Raw genomic sequence first — 11,214 nt, 5'->3', positions numbered from 1 at the left:
TGATGAGGATATAGTTGATTTGGCTGCACGAGAAGCATCCCAACAGAGAGAACACGTTGCACGGGTAGCAGCTGAAGCAGACCTTAGAGCTACTGATGAGACGGTCGAAGAGGATGGGAGTCAGATATTCAATCTATATCGACCCTTGGTTGAAGACCCACTAGAAAATATGGCTCCCAAGCTTGGGAGAGCACTAGGTGACTATGCTACACCAGTCTACAATCAGGGACTGTCAAGTGTCAGACCTCCACCCGTAGCAACAAATAATTTTGAGTGGAAGCAAGGCTTGCTTCAAACCATCTTGAACAACTGTGTCTTTAAAGGGAAGGTGAATAAAGATCATAACACTCACTTGATAGACTTTAAAGAAATTATGAACTCCTTCCAGAACAATGGAGTATCAAAAGATGCGATCTACTTAAAGGCATTCCCTTTTCACTGAAGGATGACGCGAAGCACTGAGTTCGAAGCTTACCAACTGGGTCGATCAAGACATGGGAAGATATGATGAAAGAGTTTCTTGATAAGTACTTCTCAGCTACAAAAACTGTGAAATTCAGAAGGGAAATCCATAACTTCTGCCAGAAGGACACTGAAACGGTCATAGAAGCTTGGGAAAGATTCAAGGAAATAGTGAGAAAGTTTCAGCATAATGGAATCAAATTGTGGATACAATTTTAGGACTTTTTGGATGGACTGACACCTTCCTCACGATGAACTCTGAGTACTGCAGTTAGAGGTCCTTTAATGAAGAAAACTCTTGAGGAGATTGTTGAGATTCTTGATGAGCTCTCTTGATGACCTCTCTGAAGATGCTAGTGAATGGCCCGCTGAGAGTAATGATAGAAGAAAATCAGCTGGGGTTCACCAAGCAGACTCTAACACATCAATGCAAGACCAGCTAGACACCATGGCTAAAGAAATAAGAAATTTGACCTTAGCCAAGGTCCAGAGCCAACCATTATCAGTTTGTGACTTTTGTGGAATGGGTCATCCAACGCATGAGTGTCAGGCCTCGACTACAGATGATGTGCTAAATGTTGTGGAAAGTTTTGATAGAGGCAATTATCAAAGTGGTAGCAATTTTAACTCCATGGGGTAGAGGCACCTAGGTTTTTTGTGAAGTTCACCAAGTGGTAGTCTAAACTCATGGCAGCAGAATAATTCGAGACCCTAGGGACAAGGAGCTCCAGGATTTCAAAATCAGTAGAGGCAGCAATACCAGCCTCCACGGTCTAGTCAGTCTAGTATGGAAGATCTGATGAAGGCCTTTATTATTAAGACAGATGATAATCTTGAAACTCATGGCACAACTATCCGAGAACAGGGCATAGCCATTCGAAACTTGGAAAGATAGGTGGGTCAACTTGCTAATCTATTGTCTGAGAGGTTTTCAGGAACTCTCCATGCCGATACTGAAAGGAATTCAAAAGAAACCATAAATGCGGTGTCCTTGAGAAGTGGGCAAGTATTGAAGGACCCCATAGCAAAACAAAAGGGTGAGTTGATTAAAAGACAAGTGGAGATTGTGGAGGAGCAGAAAAATAACGACAATTAAGAAGGTGAAGTTAGGGTAGATCCAAATGATGGTCTGAAGAAGAAGGGGAGGACTAGGGCTCTGAAAGAGAAGAATGATGGGAATTCAATAAATGAGGAGACTGGAGAGAGAAAATATATGCCTGCTCTATCTTCTCCTCAAAAGCAAAGAAGAGAGAAGCTAGACAAATAATTTGGGCATTTTCTAGAAGTGCTCAAGCAGGTGCATGTTAATCCGGCTTTCACGGAGGTGCTTTCACAGATGCCAGCATATGCCAAGTTCTTGAAGGAGATATTGTCCAACAAGCGTAAAGTGAAAGAGACATTGGTAGTCAAGCTCACAAAGTATTGTAGTGCTATTTTGCAAAATAAGCTCTCTCAAAAGTGTGGAGATCCAGGGAGTTTTACTATACACTTGTCACGACCCCAATCTCCCTCTGTAGGATGTCGTGATGGCACTTAGTCTCTACGACTAGGTAAGCCTAACAATGTAACGACCCGACAGGTCATTTTGAGCATTTGCACTTCGCTAGGTAGTTTGAGGGCACGAGTATCCCCGCATGATGTATTATGACTTGTGTGAATCATCGGTTTTAATTTTTAGGTTATTCAGAATCGATTTGGAAGAATGATTTTCATGGTTTAAGCTTAAATTAGAAGAGTTGGCCAAGTTTGACTTTTAGTATTTGACCTCGGATTGGAGTTTTGATAGTTCCGTTAGGTCCGGATGGTGATTTTGGACTTGGCAAAAATTAGAAATTTGAAGGTTTGAAAAGTTCATAAGTTTGACCAGAAGTTGACTTTGAGAATATCGGATTCGGATTGTGGTTCCGGAAATTGGAATAGCTTCATTATATTGTTTGGGACTTATGTGCAAAATTTGGATTCATTCCGGGTTGATTCGATATAGTTCGGCACAAGTTTTGGAAGTTGAAAGTTCAAAATTCATTAATTTTGATTTGAGGTGTGATTCATTGTTTCGATATTGTTATGTGTGATTTGTGGCCTCGAGTAGGTCTGTGTTATGTTGTGGGACTTGTTGGCATGTTCGGACGGGGTCCCGAGGGGCTCGGGCGTGTTTCGGATTGGCTTCGGACAATTTCAGAGTTGCTCGACATTGCCAGTTTTCTAGTGTTTCAACTGTGCTTCGCGAGCGCGAGTGAAGAAACGCGATCGCGATAGGTACTTTGGTCAATGCAGTTGTACGTTCTTCGCGTTCACGCTTCTGAGATCGCGTTCGCGATGGGTTGAAGCTTTAGTCTTTGCGTCCGCCTCCATGGCTATGCGTTCACGTAGGGTTGAGCGGGGCTGGTCAATCTTGATGGTTCTTCATTCACGTTCCCGATGGTCTTTTCGCGATCGCGGAGGTCTGGCAGTGTTTTTCATCGCGTTTGCGAGGGTGTTACCACGAATGCGTAGAGTAAAGTGTGGCATGTGAGTTTGTGCATCGTGAACGCAAGGCTTTTACCGTGTTCGCGTAAGGTATCACTGGGTAGGGCATATAAAGTACTCTATTTAAGGGGTTTCAGTCATTTTTTGCATTTTTGGAGCTATAGAGCTCGGATAGAGGCGATTCTTGAAGAAATTTTCACCACGTGAATTGGGGTAAGTGTTTTCTACTCGGTTTTGGTTATATATCATGAATATATCTTCATTTTTGGCATTTGGTTGATGATTTCAAAAGAGAAATTGGGGGTTTTAGCCTAAAGTTTCATAGAGTGAATTGTTGATTTTTGAACATCGATTCGGAGTCGGATTTGAGTGAAACTAGTATGGTTGGACTCGAAATTAAATGGGTTGTCAAATTTTATAAGTTTCATCAGGTTTCGAGTTGCGGATTCGGGTTTCGCTTTTTTGCCAATTTTGGGCTTTTGATTAAGGATTCGACCTTTATCATTTAGAATTGTTTCCTTGGGCTTTATTTGATGTATTTGAGTTGCTTTTGGCTAGTTTCGAGCCGTTCGGAGCGCGGGATGGCATTTTGGATCGTTGTTTGGCTTGCTCGGTATTGATTTTTGGCTTATTCGAGATAAGTAACACTTCTAAACTTGGTGTTGAGGCTATGAAACCCCAAATTACGTGTTATGTGTTTGGTGTTGAGGTGACACACATACTAGGGAACAGGCGTGTGTGCGTGCACCATGTGAATTGTGACTTCGTTATTCCTGTGGTACTGTGTATTTACCTGATCTTTTTTGTAACCATGAAATCTCTACGTACTAGAGCTACTGAGTTGTGATCCATGTTAGAAACCATGTCTAGGCTACATGCTTATTTTGTTGGGACCCACTGAGGTCATATTGCTGGTGAATTAGTTGTTTAAGTTATAATTTCATACTCAGTCATGTTCATTCATTTCATATCATTATCTCAGTCTCTGTTATTGTTTATTGTCACATCTCATATCACTGATTATGGCTACTTAGTATGAGCGTTGTGAGCCCGTGAGACTGGAGAGATTGGTGACTGAGTTGGGCCTGAGTGTCATGTTGTGAGATAACTATGTATATATATGTGGATCGGGTTGCATGCCGCAATGAGCCTTATGGCTATATATATGTGGATCAGGTTGCACGCCGCAACGAGCCTTATGGCTACGTATTATGGGATCGGGCTGCACGCCGTAGCGTGTTATATTGATTTATGCCTGAATCTGGCTTATTATAGTGCTTGGACTGAAGGAACCCCCCCTCCCCTCCAGAGTCTGTACACACCCCCAGTGAGCGCAGTTGATTTATATTGAGGGATGGATCTTCCCTGGGCTGAATTTGCCATATATAGTACTGAGTGACTGAGCGTGTCAAGTGATTGGGCATGATGAGGGAAAAGTGTGAGACAGTGAGATTGAGTACTTTGAGAGTGTGAGTACATGAGTTCATCTCTGAGATACATTGCATTTGACATGCGTACTTGAGATACATGCATAGAGAAGCATTTCTTTCTATTACCCGATTTTGGTGACACTCATGATTCCACCTGCATATTTACATGTAGGCATAGAGATGTACTTTCCTCATGCTATATGAAACTGAAACATCTTACTTATTGTTGAAAAGTTTTCGGGAAGATTCACAGTTTTCAAACTTACTCATATTTTTGGCGATTTCGATAAGAGATTTGGGTTTTTACTGATATACTTGAAAAACACGCCTATTTTCCGGAATTGTGAACAAGGTGAGCATTTTATCTCTAAGTTACTTCTTTTACTACTTGCATTATGCTGTTATGAACTGTTGTTAGCTATTGGAGTTGGACTCCGACCTTTATTCTAGCTCGTCACTACTTTCAACCTAAGGTTAGTTTTATTACTTATTGAGTACATGGGGTCGGTTGTACTCATACTACACTTCTGCACCTTGCGTGAAGATGTTGGCTGGTGATGTTGCTGTGTTCGACGGGAGCTGGATTTGAAGATATGCCTGCGTTCAGGTTGTAGCTGCCTCTTGTTCGTGGTAGCCTTAGATTATTGAAAATCTGTTTATGTATATTTCAAATAGATGATGCACTTTATTTCATACCAGCTTTGTAAATTCTAAATCTTAGAAGCTCATGATTTGTATTACCAGTCCTTGGGAAATGTATAAGATTGAGATATTTTCTTTTACTTATTTGTCTTATTAAACTTTATTAGAATTGGATAGTTGTTAATTGGTTTACCTAGCGAGTTGGGTTAGGTGCCATCATGACTAGTTGGATTTTGGGTCGTGACAAACAAATAAGAATAACTTGGCAGAAACAATTATCAAAATACTAAACAAAGATGAATATTGATATAACCTTCTGATACAAAACATAATCTCAACAATACGCTCCCCAAAACCGGTGGAACTGAGTCATAAGCTGTATAAAGCAAAACTAGGATAACTACAATATCACTGTCTGAAATAACTACAATAATAAAAGAATAAAAGGGAAGGTTACTCTGAGGCCTGCAGACGTGGAGCAGGTATACCTTGAAATCTCCCAAGCAGCAACTCAATCAGCTCTAGCATCCGGCATGGGTAGACGTACCTGGATTTGCACAAAAATATATAGAAGCGTAGTACAATGGTACCCAGTAAGTATCAAGCCTAACATCAGTAGAGTAGTGACAAGGTCGGGTCAAGACACCTACTAGGATATAAATAAGCAGTATGAAAATGTAATTCGGATATAAAATGAAAAGTGGAGAAATAACTTATACGAAACAAGATAGTAACATGAACTAATACCGAAAATTAAATATGGAAATAGCATAAAAGAAGCAACTAAAGAGAACTACAATGATCATATACGATCAACAACTGTTAGAACAACAAAGAATGAAACAACAGGAAATGTTCCCACCAAAGCTCTTTGCAACATGAAATAAACAGCAAGAATCACAACGAGGTACCGCCTCATGTATAATGAAATCACAACCGAGGTACCGCCTCGTATAATCAAGAATCACAACCGAGGTACCGCCTCATATTCACAATCTTTCATTATACCTTCGCGTGAGCCTTACATTAGAAATAGGTTTTGAAAATAATTTTTTCGAAATAGCTATACGCACTTTAGCCCACCTTATGATGTCGCGTGGCTTCACGTAGTTCCCCTACAAGCAACACGCACATAAGTCTCACCTTATATCACTTAATGCACATTAACCCCAAGCCTTATATCGTCGCATGCACGTCAATATCACGTTACAATAACAACTCGCACCACATGTGCCCATATATCACAATTTACCAACAGTCCACAATATCAATATTTCCGTAACAATATCCCACGGCTCCACCACAACGGGTACAAGAATATCAACAGCAAAAATTAAAATAAATTACTAAAAAGGAAGATGTTTCAACAATATCAATTTTGCCTCAACGTGATAACGATTTTCACAACTTCAACACTAATAACTCAACAATGAGAGACAATGCATAACCACGATGTTAAATAAGAATAACTCACAATGGAAGATATAACGTGTAGCAATGGCTTCAAATAATAAGAATCAACAATGAAAGATATAACATGAATAATAACTTCAAATAATGGTAATCAACAACGAAACAGGTAACATGAATAATAACCTCAAATAATGGTAATCAACAATGAAGGAGATAACATGTATAATAACTTCAATTAATGATAATCAACAACGAAGAGATAGCATGTAACAATAAAAATGGCAACAAGTTCAACTAAAGCATGAGAGCAATTATCAATTAGGAGATAGAATAAGTGTAAACAAAATCTTTTAAGGCATGTAAGGATAGACTAACACAAGTAAGAATAGATTGACTAAGAGAATTTAGAACATGATATGGCATCTCAATTTAAGCATGGAATTAGTTTAAGTTTTTTCTTAGGTAGTGTAATAATTCCTCCTTGGTTTTTCTTTGTGTCGCGGTTATTTTTTAAGGGTTTTGCTTGAACCGAGTATAGTTAGTTTTTCTTTTGTTAGGAATAGGGAAGTCTTCTGCTATGGTGTTAAATGGAGATAATTGTTCTTGACTTTGTTGTGTCTTGAGAGTAGTGAGTTCCTTAGTTGTGACGTCTAGGTTCAGTTCTTGACTCTTTTATAAGTGCTTGAAATTGTTTGATTTTGACTTTGCTTAACTGCTTTGACTAGAGAGTCGAGATAGATCCGGTCCTAAGTGAGTTATGTGCCAATGTGTGTGAGAGGATTTTGTTGATATTCTGTGCATGTCAATTGAAGTCTAGAACTTGCCACGTGTGTTTGCAAAGCGAAATAGAAGTCTTGTTCAGTCTAGGAAGTGATAGAAGAATTTTTTTGTTGAGCCAGAGATATGCATTTTCCCGCCTAATTATATGTATCTTAGTTAGCTCTTTTGAGCCTGTAATCCTTTTTTTTGGTAACCACACTACAAGCCTGACGCTTTTTTGTTTGAATTGACTATCTATTTGAACCTTTTATCTCTCTTGAGCATTTAAAATTATTATGAGCTAGTTAAAAGCGAAGTGGAGGTGTAGTTGAGTTTTTGAGTGGAACTAAAAAAAATAGAGAAAGGTGTATTGTTTAAAAATTTGGGAGAGGCGCTTGTAAGGAATTGAAAGAAACAAAAAAAATGAAGTTGCTTGAAGAAGAAAAAAAGAACTTTGAAAAGAAAAAGAGAGAGTTTGTATATGTGTTAGAAAAGAAAAAGATTTATTCCTTGCTAGTAGTAGTTCTCAAGTTGTTTGTGCTTAAAGAAATTGGGAGTCTGGTACTTTTAGTTTGTAAATGTTAGGGTGTGGTTCAAACAAGTATGGGGTTTAGATTGTTAATGTATATGTATTAAAGTGTTTAGGAAGGTGTATTCACTATATCCAAATATATCATACCCGTCCCGCATCCTACATTACACCCAAATTAAATCCTACTCTACTGAGGCTAGTCTTGATACTTATTGGGTACCGCCGTGGTGTACTCATACTACACTTCTGTACATTTTGGTACAGATCCAGGTATTTCGAAGTTAGTTGATCATTAGCTAGATGTGCGGATTGTTGCTGTGAAAACTCAAAGTAAATCTGTTGCTGCGTTCGCAGGCTTCGGAGTCACCTTCCTATTTTATATTCACATTGTTTTACCTATTTTCAAACAGTTGTATTTAGAAATTTGTAGCAAACTCTATAGAACTTATGACTTGTACTACCGGTTTTTGGGAATTGTAAATTTTATAGAGATTTTCATTTCAAAAATTGTTAGATGTTATTTAATTATTGTTGTTAGTCAATAAATGTTAGGCTTACCTAGTCCTTAAGACTAGGTGCCATCACGATACCCAACGGAGGAAAAATTGGGTCGTGACAAATTTAAAGACTTAATAGCCTGTGATATATATGTTTTGTTATAGATAACTAATAAATTAATATACTATTACTTTGTAGCTGCAATCTGATTGCGTTTGAGCATTTGTTTATGTTTTGTTAGGCCGGTCCATGGAAACAGTCAGTAAAATCTCCGTGTTATTTTGACAATTACATATAGTGGCAGATGATCAACTTGATCTCCTCCATTATTCGGCAAAGCTTGCTTCTATTTTTTAGTACATTCTCTTCATATTCCTCAATAGTTATAGGTGTACGTCACTTTGTGCGAGTGCAAATTACATTGATATTACTTCTTATTTCTTAGGCAGTTGAATTGTTCCTGAAGAAGCTTTGCTATTTGCCACACATTTATATTATTACTTCTCATTTAGCAGGTACTTGAAATATGGAATTGAAACAAAGTTGTTCTCTCAATTGAAAACTCGATTGGTGGGACCATCCACTTAAACTATATTTTACTTCTCCATCTTAAGCTTTATAGTATTGGAGAAGTTCAATTAGTTGTTAACAACTGAATTTTTGGGATTGCGACGATTCAGGAATGGGGAACTAAACGGTGTCATTTGCCACGCTCAGGTAATTATTTAATTTAATTATTCAGAATATTTTATTTGTCCTTATTAATTGTTAGAGGATACAAAAATATTGCATAAAGTATAGGGGTTGAGTTAGAATTATAATTTGATGTTTGATGTTTATCTCTTGATGAGTAACTTCTACTAATTTGGTGCTAAACATCCAACTAATTTAAAAAAAAAAGGAAAGAAAAAAACAGCCTGAGAATTAGGATAAAATGTCTACCTGTTGTGAAATGTTTTAAATTATATAATTTGGTGCTAGAGCATTTGCTAAATTACTCCAACAAGGCAAGCATCTCACCACTAAGTCTCCTTAAATGATTGTCTACACGCCCGCGTGACCACTGGTAGTACCTGTCTCAGTACCTGCACATCAGTGCAGAAGTGTAGCATGAATACGGAAAACAACACGTATCCAGTAAGTATCTAGTATAACCTCGAAGAAGTAGTGACGAGGGGTCGAGTTGATACTTACTAGAGGTTAAATAATAATAATATAAGTGCATAAAGTAGACATGGTGAGTATACAACAAGTATCGATGAAGCAAATAAGAGCAACTACAATAAATACAATTAGGAGTCCGTATCACATCACCAACATATCATAACTGACTGCGAAGGCGCTAACTCAATTATACCCAAACCGGAACTCGTTTCAATTATTAAGCAGGAAGTTGCCGAGGCGAACGGCCCGATCCCATAAGAATAGTGGTACTCAGTACAGCCGAGGCGAACAACCCAGTCCCATAAGAATAGTGTTACCATCATACTCCCCATGCGAACGGCCCGGTCCCATAAGAGTGGTGTTATCATACTGCTGAGGTGAATGGCCTGATCCCATAAGAGTGGTATTATTATACTGCCGAGGCGAACGGCCCGATCCCATAAGAATAGTGGTACTCAGTACTGCCGAGGCAAACGGCCTGATCCCATAAGAGTGGTGTTATTATACTGCCTAGGTGAACGGCCCGATCCATTAGAGTAGAGAAATTTACCTCGCTCGCGGAAGTACTTGCGAGACGAGAAGACATGGATTTTCATAGTTTATTAAGCATTCCCTAGTTTTCTGAAATAAAAAGCTATGTCGATAATTCCAATTTAAATCCCCAGTCTCAGCTCTAATCAAGACAATCAATACATATGATAGGCATAAACAGTATAATTAAAAGCATAATGTGAATCTAAGTCTACCCAGACATATCATGAAATATAGCTACGTACGGACTCTCGTCACCTCGTGCGTACGTAGCTCCCCACACAAGTAGCACACAACAATAATACGCCTAAGGGATAAGTTCCCCCTTACAAGGTTAGGCAAAAGACTTACCTCGATTCCAAGTCCTCAATCCGCCTCTCCACCCTCACTAGAACCCTTCAAACAATGCTGAGGACTCCGAAACTAATCAAAAGTCATATAAACTAGTAAATATATGCTCAAAAGTTCATTTTTAGCTTTTATAGTAGTTACCCAACTCAATTTGAAAGATTAATGAAATTCACCCTCCGGCCCACGTGCCCGGATTTCGAAAATTTTTGAATATAATTGTCCCATTAACTCCCGAACTCAAATATATAATTTGCTCCCATTTCCACCACCAAATTCGTGATTAAATCTCAAATTTACCAAAACCCTAGGTTCTTCACAAATCCCACAAGTTTCATAATTTTTTCATGTTCAATCTACTTATAATTCGCGTATTTAACTTGAAAGTGGGTGGAGTTTACTTACCTTGTATTGTAGATGAGAATTCCTCTCTAAAGTGCTCTCAAAATCTCACAAGACCAAATGAAATGTGTGGAAAAATGACCTAAGTCTCGGATTAAAAACCATCATTGCCCGACAACTTCCGCACCTGCGACCACTTGATCGCATATGCGGAACCACAGGTGCAGTCAAAAGGTTGCATCTGCGATCCCCCACTGCCTCCAGCTTCCTCGCTTTTGCGGACAAGGAGCCGCTTCTACATGTTCGCTTCAGCGGACTCCTTCCGCTTCTGCGATCCACAACCAGCCAGCCCAAGTCCGCATCTGCAGAGCCTCAATCGTATCGGCGGGTGCAGATGCAGAAAACGCATCGCACCTGTGACCACCCAGCTCTAGCCTCAAGTCTGCTTCTACGGCCACTGGGCCGCTTCTGCGAGCTTGCACCAGCGGCCCTTTCCACGCAGGTGCGATTGCACCAGATCTGAAGCCACCAGCAGTCCCCCATGTCCAAAACCAAGTCCCATTCCAATACGATTCGTACCCGGGCCCCCCCGAGATCCCATCCAATTATATTAACACATCCCAAAAC

The 11,214-nt window shown here is 39.3% G+C and overlaps 1 non-coding gene across 1 annotated transcript; it reads right to left on the bottom strand.

The window, feature by feature from the left end:
* Positions 1 to 552: 552 nt before the first annotated feature.
* LOC142167711 (small nucleolar RNA R71) lies at positions 553 to 659 on the bottom strand. Its single transcript, XR_012697798.1, has one exon. It is a non-coding gene; the product is annotated as a small nucleolar RNA R71 (small nucleolar RNA).
* Between the last annotated feature and the right edge of the window lie 10,555 nt (positions 660 to 11,214).

This window comes from Nicotiana tabacum, chromosome 12 (genome assembly GCF_000715075.1).
Source record: "Nicotiana tabacum cultivar K326 chromosome 12, ASM71507v2, whole genome shotgun sequence".
NCBI classification, from domain to species: domain Eukaryota; kingdom Viridiplantae; phylum Streptophyta; class Magnoliopsida; order Solanales; family Solanaceae; genus Nicotiana; species Nicotiana tabacum.
Note: the sequence above shows the minus strand (reverse complement) of the source record. Positions and strands in the feature narration are given on the sequence as shown.